Here is a 25,627-nt window from a genome sequence, read left to right as displayed (position 1 = left end):
TAATTAATGATTAAGGAAGAATCCTGAGGAGGTGACAGAAAATTGAAGAAGGTGAAGGAGAGAGACATGCAGACATCTGGGGAAAGAGTGTTCTCGGCAGGGGAATAGTGATCACAAATAAATTGAGCCTTAGGGAATAGCAAGGAGTGTGGCTGCAGCAGAATGAGGGGTCAGAGAAAGACAGCAGATTAGACCAAAAGGTACAATTGGACAGATCTTGTAGAGGTTTGTAGGGCTTTGTAAGGAGCATGGCTTTTTCTCTAAGATGGAAATCCACTGGAAGGTTGTGAGCCAAGGAAAAACAAGGTCTAATAGATGTTAAAGAATCATTTTAATGACTGTTGGAAGCTATATAAGTCAAAGTTCTCCAGAGAAATAGGACCAGTAGAGTGTGTGTGTGTGTGTGTGTGTGTGTGTGTGTGTGTGTGTGAGAGAGAGAGAGAGAGAGAGAGAGAGCGCGCGCTAATAATGAATTAGCACATGGTTAGCAAGTCCAAAAATCTGCAGGATTGGCCAGTGGGCCAGGGAGGCATTGAAGTTTGTGTGTGAAGGCAGTCTGTTGGCTGAATTCCTTTTTCTTCAGAGGTCAGTCTTTTTTTGTAAGGCCTTCAACTGAGTGGGTAAAGGCCACCTACATGATGGTAACTTGAAGAAACCTTAGTTTGTGGAGGTAAAAAAACAACTTCTGTTTATATCCAGTAAGAGAAGTTACTTTTTAAAAAAATTTTCTTAATTGCTTCTTTCTAAGATGTTTTCGATAAACTTTTTATACACTGATTTTATGACTATGTATGAGAGTCTCATGAGAATAATATTAACATAAGCTTTGGCCGACTTGGAGGATAAATGGAAATGGGAAGAAATCCAAGTGTGTTCTAACAGAAATGGTTCCCTTTACACTCAAGAAATTATTTTTCTATAATTCAGTGATTTGGAAAAACACTTTGTTTTAAATCCATATTTTCTAATATTGCCTAGGAGTAAAAATAAAAATAAAACAACTTCAAATAATACAGGAGACAATTTTTATTTTCTATTGTCTTCTATCATTGTCTTTTGTTGTTGTTTTTTTTTTTTTACTTTGAGAGATTTATTTTATTTCATAATTTGAAGTACATTTTTATTTTTATGCTGTTTCCAGTAATGCAAAATTATTGACTGTTTTAGGTATTAATTATCCCTCATAATTTCTTTAGGATATTTCTGGATCACTTTCTCCTTCCTACTTCTCTCTTTCTCTCTAAACCTTTCACATCAGCAGAGTCTGTTGCAGATAAATCCTGGTTGAATAAACAAAGGAGTTGGTGCATAGCCAGAATATGCAAATTCATTATAATATTTAGTTTAAAAATATATTTCAAGGAAGGTAAATACATTCCACCTTTGACTTGCATGAAATACAATGGATGCTGAATCTCTCTATCATCCCTTGATCTAGCCTTTAGAATGTGAACCTTGAGTTAAATGTTAGTTAGGCAGGTTAGTTATTAGCAAATGTCCTGGAAACCAGAGCTCCCTTCTCCAATTTTCTGAAAATGAAGTAATCATGAGGCACTCTTTCAAATCTTTGTAGTGATCATATGTACAGAGTGTACATTTGTAAACTGTGATCTCAAAGAATTGGCTTTCTAGATTCCAAAAAAAAGGCATATATTCTCATATGTCGAATGCACACTGACGTCAGACATTGTTAATAGTAGCACATTGCTGCATTTTGTGGTCTAACACCCAAGAAGTCTCTCCCTCTTGCCCTTGACTTTGGGGAAGAATGGTCTGACACATGAAGCTTTGTCACTGAAAGCACCACTTCAGCAGCTGGAAAAAACCTATAGTAACATCGCTTCACACTCCCTCTGCTAGAAAGATCACTATGGAATGTGGTGACTATGAAGGCTGATAAGGACATTCCATAGGAGAATGCAGTGTTGGGTTGAGGAAGGATCACTGTAGTACAATTACCCATTAAACACTGGCTCTTATTTCAGACCAGTGAAGAGTGGCAGCTGGTAGAATTTTCATCAGTCATAGACACTATGACCTGGGCTAAGCTTGTTTTTCTTTTTAACTTTTGGAATCACAAGCCAAAATGCACTTCCCACGGAGTGAGTTTGCCTCTGCTAGCCTTTTAGTGCAGTAGCTTATTATTAGAGGGGTGACACAGGCACACAGAATCACTAGCAAGCAATTGTTTCCTTTGCTGAGAACAGCAAGAGACAAAAAAAGCCCTTCAGAAAATAATTTGTCTCGACTTTTGCAAACCAATGAGAAAATTAATTGACATGAAGCTGAGCAATGTGCCCTGTCACTGAGGACAGAAAATGTCTCTGGAGGTGACTGCATGTCTAAGACATTTCACTACTGATCTTGGTACTACTGCGGTTGAAAAAGTGGCATTCAGGTGTTCAGAGAAAATTCTTTCTTATCATATGGAGAAATGAAGAATGGAGACACTGAGAGCATTCTTCCCTGCAGACAACTGGATGGACAGAAAGTAGAGTGGCTTTGCTAGATTGCACCATCTACCATGGGACAGCTTCTTACAGGCCCACTTTGAGTTTTCATCTTTGTCGCTGATAATGTGGTCTACCAATCAGCATGATAGGCATTCAAATTTCCTCCCTTCCCTCTCTTTCTCCTTTACTGTTCTTCATCATCCATCCCTGCTGTTCTTTCCTTTCTCTTTCCTTCTCTTCATGCTCCTTCTTCCTTAGCCCTCAGTAGCTGAGTGCTTCTTATATCCCAGGCACTTTATCCAAGTATGACCTGGAAAGCCTGATGATGCATGGTGAATTTCAGCAACACGTATCCTCCTAAATATTAAGAAAAAGAGAGATTATGTTTTGATTAAAATCATTTGATTCTCAACCCAATTCTGTGCCACTTTCAATAAATTTTGGCTTCTACATTTGAAAAATGCAATTATTATTTATTAAGTATGATCAGGCCTAGTAGCAGTCACCTACTTCCTTGATTCATTTATTTAATCATGCATATTTATTGAGCATCTTTCATGTACTAAGCACTGGAATTACAGCACTGAATGAGCAAGCAAAGACTATCCTCACGAAGGTCAGGGAGAGACACAATTTGCAATCAATAAACATACATTATAACAAGTGGAAATGAGTGACATGAATAAAAATAAAACAGCATGAGGTACATAGAAGGTGGCCATGTTGAGCAAACAACTGGAGCAAATCCTGTGGAAGCTATAATGGGAAAAGAATTACAGCCAAAAGGAACAGCAAAGACAAAGGCCCTGAGTCAGAACCTAAGCATTCAAGAACTGCAGTTTATCTGGAACAGAGGGATGAGGGGGATAATAGGAGATGAGGTCATAAAGCCGTCAGGGGTGAGATCTTGTAGGCCATGGTAAAGACATTAGCTTGCCCTTTGCTTCAAAGGGGAAGCCAGTAAATTATTTTGAGCAAGTTAATAGAACAGGATCTACTGCATGGAATGTAAGTGCCTAATGGGTCATTTTTTTTGTAAGCAGAATTGGTGCTATGGGTGAGGTCTTCAGGTTTTGAGGCCAGGTTGCTAGTTTGGAAATTCCTCTGCTTCTTACTAATTGTATGACTGAAAGTTACTTTTGTGTGCCTTCTGTATTTAACCTCTAGGGTTGTTATAAGAATTATATAAATTAATATTTGTAAACTACATGTTTGTTAAACATATACATGTATTTTTAAAGGATTACTTTTTAAGAAAGATTACAAGGTAGATATGACCTATCTTTTTGCAGTTAATACAAGTAACTTTCCTAAGGCCACAACTCGTAGATAACCAGGTCAGGATTTATATCCAGGTCTGCATGACCCTGAAGCTGACATTTTACCATACAACATGGTACCTGCCTCTTTTCTTCAGCAACATCAGCTGCTGGAACGATCATTAATGAAATAGTAACACTGCATGTTATGAGTTGAATTCCTCCCCCCACCCTCCCGGCAATTTCTATGTTTCAGTGCTAACCCACCAGTACCTGAGAATGTGTAGATATGGTCTTTACAGATGTTATCAAGTTAAAATGAGGTCATTAGGATGGATCTTAATCCAATATGACTGGTGTCCTTATAAAAAGGGGAAATTTGGACACAGAGACACACAAAAGAAAGAGAACGTCATGTTAAGAGTGGAGTTATGCTGCCACAAGCCAAGGAACTACCAGGAGCTAGGAGAGAGGCAGGGGACAGATTCTGCTGTTGTGCTTTTAAGGGGAGCAAAGCCCTGTCCACACATTGATCTTGGACATCTAGTCTCCAGACTTGTGAGACAATAAATTTCTGAGATTTAAAGTACTCAGTTTGTGCTACTTTGTTATGGCAGCCCTAGGAAAGTAATATGTGTGTTTAGGTTATCTTCAATATTTTATACATTCAAATTAGTCTTTGCCACGTTTCCAGCAAAGGCACAGTGCTAGTTGAGGTCAGAATTCCATGCAACTTCATTGTTGTCCAAACACTGCCCAAGAGGTGAATGAGAAGCTGCAGCAAATCATTTACAATGAAAGGTGATTGCTAGTAGGGGTGATCGCCCAGGTCTCTAATGTAGACTAATTTCCTCCTGTAATTAACCTGTCAACACCACATGTTAATAAACCTAGTGGGTTGCCAACATTGATCAAGTAAAAATAAGGAAATTGAATCTCATGGAAAAATGTCACATTAAAGTATCAGGAGCATTTAAAAAAAAAAATCTGTTCTGATTCTGTTAACTTTTTAACTAAGACAAATCATCCCTGATGAGCGGAGACTGCTGGCACCTGGATAGTCTGGTGTGGCACCTCATTTTAATTGCCCGAGGTGGTTTCATTTCAGCCTAAGGTCTTAATTGCCTCTAATGACTTCTGTAGCATGCAAAGTGAACGGTAATGCGATTGCTGAGATAGATTTTACCACGGTAAGCTATCTATTAAAAAGATCTTGCAGGGACCATGTCTTTATTTTTAAAAATGTTTGTGCCATGCAGTTGCACGTGAATGCTCAGTAAATATAATTTTCATTGTTTTACTTAATTAGATATAGATTATTTAAATTCCTTATGTTAATAATAAACAGGATTTCCACTGAATTCCTATAGTTTGTGTAGTCTTCTAAATATAGAGGGTACATTGCCCTATAACTGCTATGAAACAGCCTCTAAAGCTGACTGGGGCTACCAGCTGAAAGTCTGATCCATTGTCTGGTAATTTCATAACTACTTTGCAATTAAGAATCTAAATTTAAGCATCACGGGTGTGGAAGACTACAAACCTTGATTTGAAATCAGCTCTGTCACCCACTAGTTATCATGCAGGTTATTAAATCTGTCTGGGCTTCAGTTTATTCATCTGTAAAATAAAGATAATATTAATATCTCTGTAGGGATTATTCTGAAAATTAAATGAGATAGTTTATGTAAAGTGGCTGACAATGAACAAGCACTCTTTAAATGGTAGCTTGTGTAGTTATTGTTCATTACAGGGTGTTACTGAATGATTAACATTTTTAGAAGTATCTTATGAGGTCATTCTCCCAAAATAATAATAATAATAATAATAATAATAATAATAATAATAATAACAACAACAACAACAACAACAACGACATTTTTCCCCCTCAAAGCAGTTGTTGATTACCTGAAATAAAGAAGGCCCATAATAATTATTTAATTCAATGCTTCATTAATATCGATACTTCAGTAACAATAAAATAAACAGGATAGTGTTTGGTTGCTCATGGGCGCCATTACGCCAGTAGGAGGGTGGCTCAATATCTAAGATGGTCAATGGCTCACGACCAAAATTACAGCGGAGGCTTCCTGGGTGGCGAGATCAGCCAAACGGAAAAGTCCCTGCCCTGTAACCCCACCGACATCTTGGGTCAAAACCTTTAAAAACCGCCCCTACACCCTAGACACGTGCAACTTCCCTGGCTCCTTTGCTGGACCAGTGAATCTCGCCCGCGGATCCTAATAAAGCCTGTTTCATACTTCGCTTTGGCTCAATTTCACCCTCATTCTCGTCTCCTCCGGCCGATCAGATAGTAGTAATTAATTTTACTAATTCTTTGATTTATACGTTTTGTTAACTCAGATGGGTGCTTTGCAGCACCTAATGTTCCTTCGTCTTTTGAGTAATTTCCCAGAAAATGATAGTAACAATGATGATGACAACAACAAATATAGTACTTAGGACCAGTCACTAATTTAAGTACCTATATATATTTACTCTTTTGATCCTCCTGAATCACCCTAAGTAGTCACATCCATTCTCATTTTTCAGATGAGGTAACCAAAGCACAGAGAGTTTAAGTAACTTTTTCAAGGTCATATACACAGCTAGTAAGCAGTAGAAAACCGGAATCCAGAGGAGTTTGTGTAGGCCATAAAAATACATGCACCTTTTTTCACATGGTTAAGATATGATCAAATTTGGGCAAAAATGCCAAAGAAATCATTTACAAACAGCATTTTTTATCCTTTTCATTTGACTTGCCTGGAGAAACTGAATGGGTGGAGTGGAGGTAGGGGTGAGGATTTTTCTAATTAAGGAAACAATAGAGAGAGAGAAAAAAAGACAATTAAAAAAAAGGAGAATTTTGTAGCTAAACCCAGGTGTGGTAAGAGCAGATCTTTTGGGTAGACTTAAGGTCGGCCTAAAGCATTTGATTGGGCCAAAGGCTCTTTCTAAACCGTGAAGGGAAAGTCTCCAAAGAATGGCGTGATTTAGATTAAGCTTGTTCTTGAGCATAAGCTCCAGGACTCCATTAACAGGGAAAAAACAATCCTTTAGCTCCATGCTTTGATTAATGAGCACTCCCCAGGAGGGAGACTGTGGAAGGCATGGAATTTGAGGCTGACTTTCATTACCCATTCAGAAGAGAAATGCTTACCAAGCACTCTTCTTATGTGCTGAATTTATGGCTATGAAATTAGAACTTTTTTCTTTTTTGAGTATAAGCCTTAAAAATAGAGAAATTAGGAAACTAGTTGATTTCCCTTATGATTACATTCTCTTCTCTCAACAGTTGTCGCTATACTTTCCTACCCTTCTATAGAGGTTATAAATAGCTTCATTTCACATAGCCAGCTCATAACCTAAACTTTTCCTATTATGAACTTTGGGAACATTCCTAAACTTGGTGAGAACAGTCAGAAAATACATACTAAGTTTTAAGCAATTCTATAAACACAAAGTGAGGCAATGGGGTCACTTAACAGTAGAATCCCATAATTAGACTCTGAAATAGGAAGACTTGTCCTTATAAGGGGTTTTACCATGGTTTATGTGACCACAAAGGAAATTACTGGTGGTATTATGGATTGTTATGTGAATTGTATTCTCCCCTCCAAATTCATATGCTGAAGTCCTATTCCCCAGTACCTCAGAATGTGACTGTATTTGGAGACAGGGCTTTTAAAAAGAGGTAATTAAGGGTAAATAAGGTCATTGGGGTGGACCCTAATGCAATAGGACTCATGTCTTTATAAGAGGAGATTAGGACACGGACATACAAAAAGGGAAGACCATGTGAGGACACAGGGAGAACATGGCCATCTGCAAGCCAAGATGAAACCATGCCTGCTGATGAGTCCTCAGAAGAAACCAACCCTCCTGATACCTTGATCTTGTACTTCCAGCCTGTGCACCTCTAGCACTGTGAGGAACTAACTTGCTGTTGTTTAAGCCAACCAAACTGTGGATCTTTGTTATACAGCCCTAGCAATCTAATACAGTGGGTATTGGATTTATATAACCCTTTCCTTCACAGAATGTAGAATGGTTACTTGTTCCCATGTTCTCTCTGCTTTAGCCACCTCCTCACTGTTCCTTGTACATGCTGTTCCTACTACATGGAACATACTTTTCCCAGATATTTCTCTTGCTCCTTCCCTTATTTTCTTCAACAATTTGTTCCAATCTTATCTTCTCAGCAAGGCCTTCTATGGCCACCTTATTCACGGTTACAAACCATTTGACTCCTACCCTCCCTCAACACTCTTTATTCTTCTTTATTGCTTTATTTTTATCGCTACTGTGCTTATTACCTCCAAACATTCTATATGATATACTTATTTAATCAGTTGACTTCTCCCTTAGAATGTAAGTTCCATGAAGGAAGAGAATTTTGTCAATTTTATTCACTGATATATGCCCAACTCTAGAAGAGTGCTTGGCACATAGTAGGCACTCAAGAAATATTTGTTTAACGAATGTATAAATAGTAATAATAGCATAATTGAAGCAATGTGTGGCAAATACTAAGAGCTTTCCATGTAATGATTCATTAAATATGTATGCAGATACATAGCATATAACTGCCTCATGCATATAATCAAAACATTGCTGTGTGGTAAAAAAAAAAATTGACATTTTTATCTATATTGCATATTGTGAGAATGTGAGAAATAGAGATTAAGGTATTCGTTCTAAGTCTAAGAGATGGTGATTAAGCCTATAGGGAAACTTTGATTCAAGACAAAGACAAATTTTTCTTCTCAAAAGGAGATGATGATAAATGGGAACTGGTATATACCAGATACCAATAACCAAGCACTCAGTCTGTCGAAGCAGAATTCCTGCCTGGTGGACCAGGAAGAGAAGGGATAACAGTCTGCAAAGGAGAAAATGCGAAGACGAAATGTAAAAATGGAACTAAAAAGTATAAAATTATGCCATAGTCCAAACAATTTTCACCTTTCTTACCATAGTTATCAAAATAGAAAATGTCCTTTGATTAGCTGGTATAATTTTAAAGCAAATAGTATCTTTGAAACACTAAATTTCAATCTCTGTTGTTGTTATGCTTTGCAATTTTTATTTTTTACCTCTTTCAGCCTAAAGTGGTTTATAGTTGCTAAGGTCAATTATCATAGAGAAAACATCACTAACACTGTTAGATTTTTTTTTAAAGAAACAAATCTAATGAAAAACTAGGATTCGAAAGCATAACAGGTGTGAAAGTGCTGTCTCCTTATATGAATTTGTCATCTTCTGGCACATAGTATGTTACTTACAACCTCTAAGGACTGAATTGAATAATATGAAGGGGGAAATAATATGCCTTTGTAAATTAAACACAACTGCCAGGAAGAGTGATTAAATACAACTTAACTAAAACCTCATTATATATTCAGATTAAGTTCCTTGTCAGTCTTTCTTAAGAGAAAAAAAAGAAGAAATATGTCCCTAATTTAGATGTGGTTCCCCTGGAACTGACATGCTTTTAAAAACGTTCTCCTTCTGTGGTATTAAAAAATGTTATTTTTTTGATGCATTTTAGAAATCCTGAAAAGTCTTAATGCCTGATAAATGAATGCTTTTTATATAAGTTTCATTTGTGTGTGTGTGTATGAGAGAGAGAGAGGAGAGAGAGAAAGGATTCCCTGGAGTATGTCTGAAGAGTATAATAAAAAAATCCAACTTATTCATTCAGGAAAAAGTACATAGATGGTCTCCAAGGGTCTGTACTCTCCTTTCTAACAAGAATGCTTTGTATCATTTTCCTTTACCACTTTGCAGCACTTATATGTGTATATAAACATATATATTTATGTATGTATATATATTATATAAACAGATTCATATAGGTATATTATATTCAAGTAATTCCTAATTTTTTAAAATAAAAATGATATTTTCATCATAAAGAGAAGTCAAAGAATGCACAAAAATACAAAGAAAAAAGTAACAACTCATAAAATCACACCTCCCAAGAAAAAATCTAAGTATTGACTCTTGGTAAACATCATTCTAGATCTCTCTCTAAACCTCAATTGCAGGCTGAGATGCTTCAGGAGTCAAATGGAACCTCAATGACTAAGATGGGCTAAGTGTAAGAAAACTCACTCAATCCTCTTAGTCTTCCTTGGGATTTTTTTATGTGGATATTGAGAAATATTTTTCTACTTTAAGAGAAATCAAAGTGGAAGTGAAACAATAAATAGCCAAAGTTTGTCTCGTTGCTGGGGACAAATGGGGAGTGGTGGACACTGTGACAAACTGGATAGGAATGCCCCAATGGGCCCGGAGGGTACAAGTGTCATTTGGGTGCAGCACATTGCTCCCAAGTGAGAAGGTGGCCCCGGTGTTGTCAGACCTTCTGATCAATTAGAATTTGTGAGACATTTGTGTTTGTACTTGAAACCTCCTTCTTTTAAAATATTTTCTTAAAATTGCTTGAAAACACTGTGCAGACTAAATGAAATATGGAATGTAGCCTGATAACTGGTATTTGTTATAGATAGTTAAATAGATGGACAGGTAGATAGATTTGTAGAAAATTAACCAGCATATAAATAATTGTTTCAAAATAAAATAATCATATAGATGCCACTTATTTATTAAAATCACAATTAATTTTATTTAAACTTGACAGAAGAAAAATAAACTGATATTAAACTAAAAGAATTGCTGACATTCACTAAGTATTTCTTCACCAATGAAAATTCCTCTAAATTCAAAAAAAATATATTATGAAAACCATTAGGAAATTGGATAGTTTACTATTATAACTATAACTGTATTTTAACTGTATGTTTCAGTTTTAGACTATATGGAATGGCTTCCTACTTTTGGAAGATTTGAATTCCTTAGATATTTTTTCTTGGTTTGCCTCAAAACTATTTTATCACCCTAAGTCCACTTTTCTCAAAATTATGAAGTGTTGTGATTGATCTGCTTTTCTTGGTACTTCTGGGGATAAAGTTGCACTTAAGGGCTATGGCACTCCAGAATTTTCTGTTTCATTGTGTCTATATATCACATCTTTACCCGTTCATCTATCAATGGACATATAAGTTGCTTTCGTATCTTGGCTATTGTAAATAATACTGCAATAAACATAGGAATGTATATATCTTTTTAAGATAATGTTTTTGTTTTCTTCTAATAGATATCCAGAAGTGGAATTGCTGGATCCTGTGGTAGTTCTATTTTTTATTTTTTAAGGAACCACCATACTGTTCTCCATAGCGGCTGTGCCAATTTGTCATCTCACTCACAGTAAATGAAGGTTCTCTTTTCTTCCTATCCTTACCAACAGTGGTTATTAGTCTTTTTGATAACAGCCAATTCAAAATGTGTGAGGTGGTATCTCGTGGTTCTGATTTGCATTTCCCTGATAATTAGTAATGTTGAGTATCTTTTCATGTATCTGTTGGCTATCTTTATGTCCTCTTTAAAGAAAGGTCTATTCAGATCCTCTGCCCTTTTTAAAATTGGATTGTTTGTTTTTTTGATGTTGAGTCATATGAGTTCTTCATATATTTTGGACATGAACCCTTATTTGATGTATCATTTGCAAATATATTCTCCAATTCAGTGGGCTGTCTTTTGTTTTGTTGATGATTTCCTTCGCTGAGCAAAAGCTTGTCAATTTGTTGTAATTCCATTTGTTTATTTTTGTTTGTGTTGCCCTTTACCAGCGGAGATATATTCAAAAAAATGTTGCAAAGAGTGACGTCAAAGAGTTTACTGCCTATGTTTTCTTCTAGGAGTTTATCATTTCTGTTTTTACATTAAGTCTTCAATCCATGTTGAGTTTATTCTTGTATATGGTATAAGAAAGTGATACAGTTTAATTTTTTTGCATATATCTGTAAAGTTGTTCCAACATTTATTGAAGAGACTATCTTTCCCCCATTGTACATTCTTGCTTCCTTTGTCATAGGCTAATTGGCTATACATGTGTGAGTTAATTTTGGAGCTCTCTATTCTGTTCCATTAATCTATATGTCTGTTCTGTTTCTGTGCCAGTATCATACTCTTTTGATTACTATAGCTTTAGAGCTAGTATGAATTTTGCCAAGAAACTTACATAAAATTAAGATTAATATCAAATAGCATTACTCAAATTCTCAGGTATTTATTGGTATATCATTAATTCAGCAGTCCTATGCTACCCTATATTATGAGGCTACACTTATATGTTTGTGTATCCACATATACTATATGTCAATTTCTTACATTATTTAATAATGGCGTCTCCAGTTAGATTTTTGAAATTTAATCTTTTCTAACTAAAAGAGATTTTAAAAATCAGTTGATTCTTTTATCTTGCAGATGATGCAAATTTCAAGGGACTAGAAGACTCTCAGACCTTTCGTATGTCCACTCCTTCTCTTACATCCATCTCTGGTGTTTAGAATAGCACCATGTGAGATCACAGGTAGATCAAACTTAACAAGTAGTATGATGCCCAAAGCAAAAGCATCGAGAAGCTGCTGGTGGTGAGCAAAGGGGCTTTACACATTCTCGAAGCAACCCCATCCTACTACTTCACCAGCACTGACCAGCGCTTACCTGTGTGGTAGCTAGAAATGTATATGTCATGGACTAGCACATGGGCTAGGGGAATTTGGACTAGGGGAATAGAACTTCAGAAAAGAAATGCTCCTTCAGGCTTAAAACTACCTGATAAATAGAATTTTCAGATTTTAAAACTTAATCACCACTTGGAGTTCATGGCTCTGAATAAAAATTATATTTCTCTTCCTCTGAACATTTTTTTGGTATAAAGTGCCTTTTAATGTGTAGTTTTATAAAAGTTCTCCCTTTCCCCACTCTACAACGCTCTTGGGTCCCCCCCCCCCCCATGTTTTATAAGTGTGAATGCTGTGGTCAGCACAAATAATCTAGCAGAGTCACTTGTCACACTACTCCACTCGCTTGGTTCATAATGCTTTCATTTGACATTTAAAGTTGTAGGCATGAAAATGCAGGTGACATTCAGCCACTAAATCGTGTACATATGTAAATATGTGGGAAGTAAAATTATTTATGAGTTTTGTCTGACCTATCTAAAGGTTTTCCTACTCTAATTTTCTCCGCTCCTTTCACACCATTATTTGCTTATTCTTGGTCTCCCTCGTTAGAATGCACATTCAATGAGAGCAAGTACTTTGTCTTATTTGATCATCACTGTGTATTTAGCTTTCAGTGCCTGGCAGAGTCTGGTTATTAGCAGGCACTCAAATGCTCTGTACAAGAGGATTTTTCTATCTGGAATAGTCCTTTCTCTCCAGCAATTTCATCTTATCACTTACAGTTACAGTGATGAACCTGTTATTTTTCTCCTCTTTTTTTTTCTCATCCCATATCCATCTTCCTTTTCTACTCACCTCTGTCTAGTTTCTTTTTCCTTCCTCCTACCCCCATTTCATTGTTCATACCAGCCTTATGAATCACAGAGCGGGGTGGGGCATTGGGTTTTTAACACTAGAGTTCTAAATTGCAGTGCAGGGAGCAGGAGAGGAGTAGGAGAATTAACACTTTGTAACATAAGGATGAAAGGGATTAAATATATGGTAATGGAAGGGATCTAAATTTGGGTAGTAAGCACACTATGTAATATACAAATGATATATTATAGAATTGTATACTTGAAACTTATATAATCCTAGTAACCAATTCCACCCCAAGAAATTTAATAAAAAGAGATAAAAAGCCCATATTATACTTTATGATTTATTTTTAATTTAGCTAAAAATTTTTATAGAAATTCTCCTCTTTTCATCTATCTCTCTGCCTCTTCCCGTTTTTCTACACCTTCTGCTAGACATTTCACAAGCAAGTCTCTGGAATGGAGTCTAGTATCCCACTTAACAACAGATCCCTCTTGCAGTTGGAGTCACAACTCCACTATCAGACGCAGCGACAGCTGTAAGCCCTGCTCTCCCAGATGGAGAGCAGCCGGAGTGCAGGTTTTTGAGAGGGAGTTGGGAATACATTAGGCAAAGTCTGTGATGGGAACAAAAGAGGCAGATGACTATTCACTACTCCATCACAGTGGGCAAGAGTGCAGCATTCCAGATTTGTCATTGCCTTGGTGTCTGGCAGGGGCATTAGTGCATTTCCAATGAGCAAAAGAAAGAAACAGAAAATAATGAGTATCTCTGGGAGTGTCTGGCTGCCTCTGTCTTGTGCAAACAACACCTAGAAAATACGACTTAGGCACCCCCCCCCCCCCACACACACACACTCCATGAGGGAGAGAGAAATTTGGAACTGTTCTGAGACAACGAAAGAATGGAACTAGATGAGAAGGTCAAAATGCTCTTCCTAATTTGAAAAAGAGGAGCAATTCTTCTTTAATAACACCTACTGCAAAGAGTACAATTGTCTAGATAGAATCTTTTCACACTGGAAGACTAAGAGAAGTCATCTATAAGCGCCCAGGTAGATGCAGGGACAGCTAAGCCTTGCCCTGCCCAGATCCACGTCTGATGCCCAGGCACAGTGCATTACAAGCACTATATCATCAGTTTGCATCACCCTATGAATAATCTTATGGATCAATTTACAAACAAAGTTTCCAAGTAGCACAATTACAAGGGAAATAATGATTGATTTATATAAGCATGGATTTATTTTAACCATCCCATTCTATGCCTTAGGGAGTGTCTAGTGTTCTCTAGATACGGAAGCGTAGGCTAATATCACTCTTGCTCTGAGTCAGCTCTTACCCTGAAATGCTCATTCTCGCAAATGACATGAGTATGTGTGGAATTTTACTGTTGTACTAAAATAACTGGCATTCGTTACAGCTCCCTATCAAAAGCCTCTCCTTCCTTGCCCTGTCTTGGCAGAGGTTGCCTCCCACTGTAGAATCTGAAAATGTCAGATAATCCTTTTCCTGGTGTACTTTGCAGTTCAACAGAGCAATGGTACCCAATCCTGGCCACAGGTGCTGTAGGTGTTTAAAAAAAAAAAAAAGTAGAGTGCTGAAGTCACATTGTTGATATTTTAAACTCCAGAGATGTTAAAGAAGCCAGAAGCGAACTTGCTTTACCACCTGGCAGACTGATGGCTGTGATAGACAAATTAGGAACACTGAGGAACAGGAATTCTGTTATGACATGGGATAATAATCCTGACCATAACAATTTTACTTCTTAAGAAATGTAATTTTCCCCAGGGAGATTTTCCTGATCCTTTCCTGTCTCTCCCAAGAAGTCAAGTCTTACTGTGAGATATTCATGTAGTACCACGGAACTCTCTGTTAAATATACAGCCTCGAGCTCCCTCCTGGAAATTCCTTGATTAGTCACTGACATACCCACTGGACTATCAAATCTGTGAGAACATGAACCCATGTCTGGCTTGGCTAATAACTATTTTCCAATGCCTATCACAATGCCTAGCACACTACCAGCATTCCGTAAAAAAATAAATTGTGCTGTATGTTCTTTAAGTATACATCTTGAGGAGTTTCATAAAGGACTAAAGTTAGTGTTATATTTGTACTAATGAATGAGATATCTCTTTTTATGTCATATTTGTGTATGCACATTCTATAAATGCAGGATTCCTGTCTCATATAGGTAAAAATATTTTTTTCTATGAGCTGCAGCCTTCTTTCATTATAGTAGGCTCTCTCTTTTACTGTGGTTTTCTCCCTCAACTACTAAAAATAGCAAATAGGTATATCTCCTGCTCTTACTGTCCTCCCTCCATGTAGCTGAGCCCTCTCTTTATCTGACATTTTCACTAAAGGCTCGTACTCTCTGAAGTAACCCATTGTTTGAAGTTGATCCTAGCTCACTGATTATCACTATTATAAACATTAGAGAGGAGAGAGTGGGGAATGAAGGGAGAGGGGGAAAGGAGGAGAAACCACATGCCTCAGAAAAGCGCTCCAGAAAGATCATCTCTCTGCAGGAAACAAGACAAAACTGAGGTTTGTATTTCTTTGCTGTAGCCAAAAATTCCCACTCAAAGACTAGTGTTGGCTGGAACAAACATGCTTCTGTCATGTTTGCTTGAGTTTAATTCTGTTCTGTATTGACCTACAAGTTACATTCATAGGTATAGATTTTGCTGTTTTAATCCAATAATCCACACAGGGGACATAAATGACAAACAGATTGTTTATGCAAATAAAGAATGTATTTTCTCTTTCTATCACTTTTTTGATGTCTATAATCGGCACCAATGTCCAAAATCTTTATTGATTCTAAGAAAACCAATAAATGCACAGATTATCACATCTTCATTTTGTGCCACCAATAGTCGTAGTTCCCTAGTCCTGAAATGCTCTTCCTTGTGACCCAGATCTAAGGACCCTGTGTCTGCTTAAGTCCTCCCATCACACCCATTTTCTTGCATATGACTCCCCAAGACTCTTAGGCAAAGCATAAATGGTGACAGCCCAGTGTTTCTGAAGCAGGAGGGTGAGAAAGGAAAAGGCCCTTGGAGGGGTCTGGGAATCTCGATGGTGCTGTCTGCAGCTTGCGTGAGAGCATAACATATACATGCCAAGCTGCAAGAGTGAAGGTGAAATTCAGACTCAAATATAGGGGCATGGAAAAGGACAGATGCCCCCAGAAACACTGTGCTTTGGAGCCCCAAGTGTTTGAGACCTAGGGGAGAGGGAAGGGAGGGAGGGAGTAGAGAAGGAGGAGAGTGAGGAACTAACCCAGTTTCCATACAGCACCTTCACCTCAGGACTCTCAAACATCCAAATCAGTTCTACTTTGAAATTGCTAAACCAAGTTTGCCTTCAGGACTCTAGGAGTCTTCATTTTTATGGTTTTATTATTTGTAGTATTTGAGTCACAAAAGACTATATGTAGCATGATGATAACATAAATACTCATAGTCGTAAAGTTCATACTCAGTGGTGAGCCTTATTTCTCAGTTTCCCCTGACATTTCACAGTTATCTGAGATTGCTTTAATAGAGCACAGGCTTTCATGCTAGACATGGAAAAGAAGGTTAGAATGCAGCTACTAGGAGAGTTGACACATTGGTATAAGTGAGCTTCAGGCAAAGCATAAATGGTGGCAGCCCAGTGTTTTTGTATAGGAGGGCGAGAAAGGGAAAGACCCTTGGAGAGGTTGGAGTGGGGAAGGTTCACCCCTGATGAGGAGGAGGAAGAAAGGGGGCTCAGATATTCTAAAAGCGAATGTCTCAAGATTTACAAAGATTTTTTCCCCCATATTTGTGCCACTTATTTCTATCCAGGGACAAATGAAAATTGTAGACAGAGGTATTCCAAATCCTCTATTGTCACAAATGAGCAAATACAGAGCCTTATAGAAACTATTTCCAAGATGATAATATTTATATTGGTAATATTTATAATTTACTGAGTGCATATAAAGTGTATTATACTCAACTCTAGGGTCACAGCTCTGAGAAAAGCTGAGATTTAGAGCTCAAGCACCCTATGATCTAGTAGGGAGACTGACAAAAAAATCAGGCAATTACTATACAGTCTGAAAACCGATGCTTATTCCAGTTTGATTCACACTTTCTCAACATTCTGTAGTCTCTTCAAAACTAAAATCAAATGCTTATCTTGTTTGGTGATTTATTTAATGGCTACCTCTACTGACATATTGTTAGTTGCAAGAGACAGAACTGAATCCATCTTGCTGGCTGCTCTACACTGGCGCCTTATCCTGGCAGGCCTACTTAATAAATAATCACTAAATATATGGGCAAATAAATGAATGAAAGCTAGAAGAAAGGTAAGTATGGAATGCTGAGGGACTATTAACTTTATCTTGGAAGTCAGGGAGGCTTTGGAGAAGAAGCGCTATTTAAGCTGAAACCCATAGGGAAAATGGTGTTTAGCTAGGTAAAGACAGGGCAACACTTTCAAAGGCCTGGAGGCAGAACTGCTTGATACATCCCAGGGAACTGGGAACTGCATGCCTGGAGCTCAGAGATGCTGCTATCCATGGACCTTCGTGCAAATTAGAAAACATAGTCATCTCAAGGGTGGAAAGGGTGCCCCTCTCCAGGCTGACCAATTAGAAAAGAGACTTTTCTTCCACGGCGATTTAGTCTCTCCACTGCATTGTATTTCCTCTTGTCCGAGAGCCACATGCACCACCACGTCCAGTGGTTCTCTGGGATGGAAGAGGAGGATGCCAAGGGATGAGCTAGATCTGTGAGCAGGAACAGATGCACAAATAGCTTTTATGTCCCTCCAAGGAGTTTGAACTTCATTCTATGGGTAATGACGAACTTTTGGAGAATTTTAACCCAGGAATTTAACCTCCGACTAAGGTTTATTCAACAGACATTTCTTGAGCTCCCGCTTATGTGAGAGATAGGCTGTGATGTACCTGCCCTGATGGAACCTACAGTGTAGTGGGAAGAGAATGGGCTTGGAGGAAAGCGAGAGGCAGGAAGAACCAAAGCCTCTTGAACTAGAGAAAGAACTTTCTAAAGCACCCTGTGAGGCAGACGTGGTAACCTCGATTTTATAGAAGAGAAAACTCTAGGTAAAGGAGGATAAGTAACTTATTTGAGACCACACAATTTCAAACTTATAACTGTGTGATGCTAAATCACACGTGCATCACAGAGAAAAGAGCAAAATGCTGAATAATATGTCCTTACATAAAAATGAAGTGTGAATATTAAAAAGATGAAAAATCATTATTTCATACATATACATAAACACACACTCTTCTTCCTTATCCCCCCCCCCCCACCCTAATACACACACTAGTGAAACCAAACCACATTTTCCAGAAAATGCAGTCTGGAAAATATTGGTCAGACTATATATAGCCAGTGGCCTGGCTTTAATCCATACACAGGCTTATTCAGACTGGGTAATTCCATGCTGGAGAACATGTTCTACAATCACAGACCTTGCCTCTCAGCATGGCTTCTTGAAAATGGGTGCTAATCATAGGATCCCAGAGCTGTAAAAAACATCTGAGTGCTTGATTTGTAACTCTCGAATTCAGTGAAGCAATTTTGTCAACTAATGTCAGTTCTCTCTTCTTTTCTTGACCCTCTCAGAAGTGAAACCCTATCTTCCAAAGTTGCATCACCCTGGTCAATAAACTCCACTGTGTTCAGACCCAACCTCATTTGCTTTAGTTTAAGAGCATCTTTCCTTTCTTTGGTCCTCTATTGGAATGGGGTCAGCGTAGCTCAACACATGTCTCTTCTGGAAACCCAACAAACTCCAGTTCCTTTAACACTTCATCCTAGGATTTATTTTCTCTTTTTATAAAATTTTTATTTCTCTTCTCCTTTTCAGTTTCCTTTCTCTAAAAAAATTAGAAATATCCATTTTGGGAAACAGAAAAGTTACCGATAGTAGTTGCAGTTGATTCTCGTTATTAGAAGTGATTATGTTCTGTAAAGTTGCTGGGAACATTGAATTAACAAATACAGAACCGTTTTTCCCAGGGGAAATAATGGTTAGGATCCTGTGAGCCTCTGCTCACAATTTCATCAATTGATCAATATCAAACCTTGTTTTATATGTGTTTTTATTGAAAGACACTGTATGTACTATGTAATGTTACTTCGTTAACATTGAACTCATGGCCAACAGCATTATAGCTCATGTGAAACGGAATGTATGGAACACACGCACTTTCTCCATGAGGTACATCACAACCTTCTAGTACTTAGGAACACTGGACAGTGCTTCAGCACTATGTTCAAGGACCATTTTAAATCACCCCCGCAAAAGCACAGAGATGTGAAAAATATGGCGCTAAATAAATAACAAAAAGGACACTTATATAGTATGAGATCTGAAACAAGAAAGCAGAGTATTGTCTTGTCCAGCTGGGAACACGAGCTTAATAACTTATATTTTCCTCTGCCCTCCACATGTTCCTAAATCACTGTGAAAGCACTAGAAGTATTGATTTGGGGGTGGCAAATAAATTTTACCAAGTAGGAAGATTTGCCTGTTTTTTTTTTTTTTTCTCTATGAAATGACAGGAGCCTGTTGCAGATAGTAGAAAAAAAATGATGAGAGGAAGGAACTGGGAATTTTTTGGAGACCTAGGAGATTTTTGAAAATGATTTGTGAAAGGTACAGTACCAGAACAGTAGCTAACTGACTTAAGGTAGAGAAATATAATTTCTTGCATCTCCAGTAATCTATCCGTAGCTCTCCTAGTATGAAAAACAGTTTACCATAATATGCAAGCTTTGTCACCATGTATATGTAATTAATTTTAATAAAAAATAGATATATAGCTGGACAACAAGGCATGAGATTTAATAGCCCAGAAGCTGCTGTGAACTTTTCGCTATTAAACTCTGGCCCTCCTGCCTCCACGGCAGCACCAGCTTCCTGTGGGGGCGAGTGAGTGAACATCGGCATGGCTGACACACAGAGGAAAGGGTGCGAGGGCTCTTGTGAGCCATACCCTTGGCTTGGCATTTTAATTTTAAAGAACAATGATCCATCAAAACTTTAATTCAATGAATCAAAAGTCAAATCCGTGTATAACGGGAATAGATAACATCATCAATTTAAAGGAATAAATAAATGAAAAACCGATGGAAAAGTCATGTAGTAAAATCTATCTGAACATGTACTTCTTGTTGTTGCCATACACTTTTGCTGCTCAAGTTTGACTATGAAAAATGAATTTTTTTTTCTACTAGAACTAAATTATAATTTGACTTTTAGATTCATTTAGCGTTGGTCTCCGAACAGAAGCAAAATGAAAATATTTCAGTAGCTCATTAGACAACCATTGCAAAAGAAAACACATGGTTATCTGCAAAGTTATAGGCTAAAGCTATAAATTTAATTTATTAAACAGAAAGGGAATAGGTGAAATTCAAAGGCACTGTAACCTGTAACTCTGATCTTGTTTTCTTGGAATAATATTCTCTTCTGTTTTATTCCTTTAATTTTTACTCAGAGATATCATTCAAAATACACTCCGATGGTAATTCCTTCTTTTTGGTAAGCTTTTATCTTTTTGTGTAAGTCTGACGTATTCAGTGGTGAATTTGGATTAAAACAAGATTTTCAAAAAGTCTATTGGCTAAAAATCATTAAATACTTATTAGCATTTGGATTAAATAAAAGAAGGTGTAGAATGTTGACATTTTTTTCCCAAGAGACAGCAGTTCTCTAAATTTTTATATAATTTTTTGGAATATAACATTTATTATATATTAATTATTTGTATTATGATTACAAAAACCTGTGTGTGTGTGTGTGTGTGTGTGTGTGTGTGTATAACTTCTAGTAACATTATCATGAGCTCTACCAATACCTATATCTGACCATATAGATTACCATATGGAAATGTGTTCATATTTTTAGTGAGTTTATTTTTTCAGCAGACAATAAAATGTCCAGAATCAAATAAATAAAGATCATGTGATTCCCAAACAATATGACCAGAGTGCTCATAAACTTCAAAGAAGCTGAGTCAGATAATTTTAAAAGGACAAATGCAGAGCTCCTTCAAATTCAGTAATTTGTGGAATGTAGCAATCTTGTCTTGTATTTTCTGTGAGCCAAGCAGCCTGGTGCTGTCAGGCTCATCTTTCATCCCCTCTGCCTTCTGCCAAGTATTCATGTCTTCATTATTAGAAGAAAAAATTATGCATTTCTTAATTAAAATTAAATTTAGTCTATTAAAATTGCATTGATCTTAATTGATTTTAAATGATTCTTCCACTTGAAATATTAATAGACTTAAGAAAAATGCTGTAAGATATGAACTAGTGGTATAGTTTATTGGCTATAGCTATTGTGACTCATGTATCAGCCTTTTAGTTATTTTATAAGGAAAGGTTGTTGGGTGCAGCCTTAAGAGCAATAAGAAAATCAACAGAATGTTCTTGGAATGACTGCTGGCAAACTTTCTTTTATTTTTCTCTGTTCTTATTAGTAGAATAAGGGGACAGTTCACTTTCAGAAGGATTAAAAGGTCAAAGAACTTGGTGAAAGAAAGTCTACACAAGACTTTAGAAAGCTGTTATCTGAGGATCAGCTAGAAAAGAATCTTGGAGTTAATCCTTTGTCTGGATCTAAAGAAAACCCTCTACCCTCTTCTTTCCCGTTTACAAAGGCCATTTCCCAAATAAAAACAAAACAAAAACAAAACCCTCTCACTTTGCTTCTATGTGTTAGCCCAAGTTTACAGGATCTGTCTCTCCAGCTCTCTCCCTTTTTCTCAGTACCTTCTCAGTCTCCAAGCCTACCCCTTCGTAGTTCTGTCCTCCTCCTTTCTCTGACCTCTTACTGTCTTAGCTTGGTTTTATCTGGAATTTCCCCTAAAGCCCTCCTAGTCTCCACAAAGACCCAAGCCTTAGCTGATGCAGAATCTTTTTGAGGGAAAAATGGAGACCAACTTACAGAAAACTGGTATTAGAGAGGAACTTAGAAATCAACTGGTTTACCTGTATTCTTTCCCCATACTCTTATAGGTGAACAAAATTCATAGAATAGCCCAAAGTCACACAGCCAGGTGACGACCGAGCCAGGACTTGGGACTCAGGACTGCTGATTCTACATTACTTCTCAATAACGGCTGCAAATTGAGTATATATTCCTTTAGACAGTCTAAGCTGTTCTATTAATCTCAAGTAGTTAATCCAATGGGTAAGCTTGCTCTTGTTGATGTGATGCCAGCTCAGACTTGATGACATACATGTTGGCAACGTGAAAATTCAGAGGTGGGGGGGGTGTGTGGAAATTTTACTTTACACTCAGAGCCTCATGGTGTGTACTCATGGCCCAAGGCTTTAGTCACTGCACTATGAGGGGGAAGCAGACTTTTCACACCGCAGGGCAGTTTTCACAAGGACACCTTCCTTCTCTTCCTCATCACTGAACTCTGTGAACCATTGCTTACTAGGAGACCGAAAAACACAAAAATTGAGGAAAACCACACAGTATGTGTGTGGGTTTGACAGGAGTTTAATAATGCTATAGAAAAAGGAACCAAATAAAGTTTCCAGCTTTGCCGGGGCTCTCTCCACCTTCCTCACAGTCAGAAAGCAGAACGAAGGGGACTGGATGCTCCATATGCAGCTTGTGCTCCCTCGTCATTAGTTACAGAGGGCAGGAGCCCATCTGGATATTTGTATTAGGGTTAGGAAGTTGCTACTTGATAATGATGTTGAATGCACTTTGCTGTTCACTTCTTGTGGTTGGAAAAGCCTCTTAATATCAAACATAAGAATAAAGCACCACCTTGTGGTCTAATGCATTTATTAACATGGCAAAATTTGAGAGCTAAAACTGGAAATGCTCCCTCAGCTGGTGGCAGAGAAGCCATGATCTGAAAGCTGACTCCAAAGTGGCTGAATGGAAGCAAGGACCCTCGAAGGTCCTGCCGCCTCTCGGGGTTCTTGGGTCAGTTAACAATGGCACCATCTTTTATAGAGTGAATCTCATGTTTCTGAAACAATGCTGTTCACATGTAGAAACCAATTTAATCCTTTCAAAACCACAGGGAGATAGGTCTTATTATTTTAAGTCCGTAAGTAAGGAAACTGAAGCCGAAGGCATGAGTGGTCTGACCACAAGTAAGTGGAGAGAGCTTGGATTGCAAGTCAAGTCCTTCTGAAGCAAAATTTCTGCTCTCAACAACTGCTTTGCTAATCCTCAAGGTCAAGACTAAGACCTGGACCAGCATCCACTTCAAACTCACCTAAGTGACTGTGGCTCTGGGCTCTAAACAAAATCAGAAGCAGCTAGAATCTTACCTGAAGTTCACTTAGGGTGCTGGAAGTAACCCATTCTCCGAGGTTGCCCTGGACAGGAAGGTCTGTGCTCAGAGGTGAGAACTTCACTGCTCTCCCATCCCCCCAGCCCTTTCCCCACCCCCTGCTTCTGAGGTGAGAAAGTCATTTTGGCTTTTGAGGGCGGGCCAAAGAACAACTGAACAAGTGACCAGACCTTAGTCGTTTCATGAAGAAACAAAGCCAGGAAGAGATATTTGACAAATATTCACTTGTACAATTATAATGCTTTCCTGAGCCATAATATTTTATTTTCTTTAAAAAGTAGCACTTTTATCATGTAGTTTGTTTTAAAAGGAGGGTTGGAGTATCTGTTTCCCTGGTATATAAGGTAAGTAGGTAGTAGTAATATGAGTGAAAAAAATATTAGAAAGTAGACCTTGCCTGGTCTTATTTCAGTGACATTGTGAACATCCTTGGGCAAGTCACTTTGTCTCTGGGTCCCAATTATCTCATTTGTGGAATAGGAAGTTGGACGTCTCTAAACAGTAGATGATTCTAAAATAGTGTATAATGCAACTGCATGGAAAATATGAGTTGAAAACCTCAGCTTTCTCTATTTCCTTAGAAAGTCTGTCTTACCAGTGCTTCCTTCCTATTCTCAACTGAATCTGCTGCTAATTTTGGTGACACGATGACTTGTACCCAGTGATGTTCAACAATATTTTCTAAGGACGATGATATGAAGGGATATATGCTTCTTTGTTTTTCCAAAGGAGGTAAATTTACATAGTTCATGACTTTCTAGCACCTTTCCATCCACCAAAAAGAAACATAAAAAAGTGTTTTAAAGTACTATAAAAAGAGGAAGCAGTACTATGAATTTTTTGCCCTTGGATGGCTAGTATGTGACTCTAAGACATTGCCCGTTAGTTTCAAAATCTCTCCCATTCCATTTCCTTCTTGTGCTCTCATGCTCAATGTTTTACTGTGGATCTGTATTTGCTGAACTGTTCTTTTAACAATCTATACTAGAGTAGACTCTAGAACAAAACTGTTCAATAGAACTGTCCACGATGTTGAAAATGTTATTTGTGCTCTCAAATGTTGTAGTCAATAGCCATAAGCGATTACTGAGCATTTGAGATGTGACTAGTAATATGGATGGAATAAATATTTAACTTTACTTAACTTTCATTAATTTAGATTTAATTTAAGTCACTACATGTGGCACAGTGCCACATTGGACAGTATAGCTCTATAACGTTTTTATAACACTGATTTTTGTTGCAGACGTATGGTTTCTTTAGGATACCATGCATGTATCATAACTGAGCTATCCTTAGTACTGGCTTTACAAAGAGACTTTTAAAAGATTGTTTCTCTATGTTTTTCTTGAAAACAGGATTTCATAAAAATAATGGTATATTAGTCTTTGAGAAATATATTCTATCTTTGAGATAACAGAATTTTTTCTTAGTTTCATACTAAATGAAGAGAGAAACTTTTTATGCAATTGCATAGGAATAGAACTTATTTATTCCTTGGTTATAAGCAGAAATAATGATTTCTCACTCTAGAGTTGTCCACTCAATAATAGAATAAATTCTAATGTAATCTTAGAATGTCTTCTAGTTGATGAGTATTTTTTATGTTAAATGTTTACTAATATAAATAATTCTGTACTTAAAAATCGGGCTTAGTGTATAAGTGTATTCTTCTAAGATGTTTAATGTGGGTGGTGAAATTAGAAAAAAAAGAGCAACTGATAAAACTCTAAATGGTTTATTATATAATATCTATCTTGAGTAAGCTCAAGTTACATTCCAAGTATATTTCTAATTAATGAGCCCAGTATTTCTTAACTGGAACAAAGATTGAGTAACATTATCCTAATGTATCTCAAAATAAAGCCTTTTATCCTCATAGACTATCGAGAGGTTTTCAAATAGGTGACAATACTGAGAAAATGATAGCCTAGTGTAGAAGAGAAGATTAAAACGCACTGTAAACAATTTTGATAAATGTACCAATGCTTCCATGAGAAAGCATATTGATGAATTTGTAAGTGATGCTCTGTAAACAAAAGATTCTGTTTCATCTGGGATGAAGAAGTGACATCCCTTGTGTCTTTTCTCATCTGCTGTGTGACTGAGGTTTATAAAATGAGGCCATATAATAGCTTGCTGTTTGGGCCCGTCTTTACTTTATGATGAT

At 37.3% G+C, this 25,627-nt stretch overlaps 1 long non-coding RNA gene across 1 annotated transcript; it reads right to left on the bottom strand.

Annotated features, from left to right (window-relative positions):
- Window positions 1–2,630: 2,630 nt before the first annotated feature.
- LOC118613718 lies at window positions 2,631–23,521 on the bottom strand. The gene is made up of 3 exons (XR_004955746.1): window positions 23,435–23,521; window positions 5,256–5,332; window positions 2,631–2,810 (listed from the first exon to the last, which is right to left on the bottom strand). It is a non-coding gene; the product is annotated as an uncharacterized LOC118613718 (long non-coding RNA).
- Between the last annotated feature and the right edge of the window lie 2,106 nt (window positions 23,522–25,627).

This window comes from Rousettus aegyptiacus, unplaced genomic scaffold (assembly GCF_014176215.1).
Source record: "Rousettus aegyptiacus isolate mRouAeg1 unplaced genomic scaffold, mRouAeg1.p scaffold_m13_p_1, whole genome shotgun sequence".
In the NCBI taxonomy this organism is placed as follows: Eukaryota; Metazoa; Chordata; class Mammalia; order Chiroptera; family Pteropodidae; genus Rousettus; species Rousettus aegyptiacus.
The sequence above is the reverse complement of the archived record's forward strand: the minus strand, read 5'-3'. Positions and strand labels throughout refer to the sequence as shown.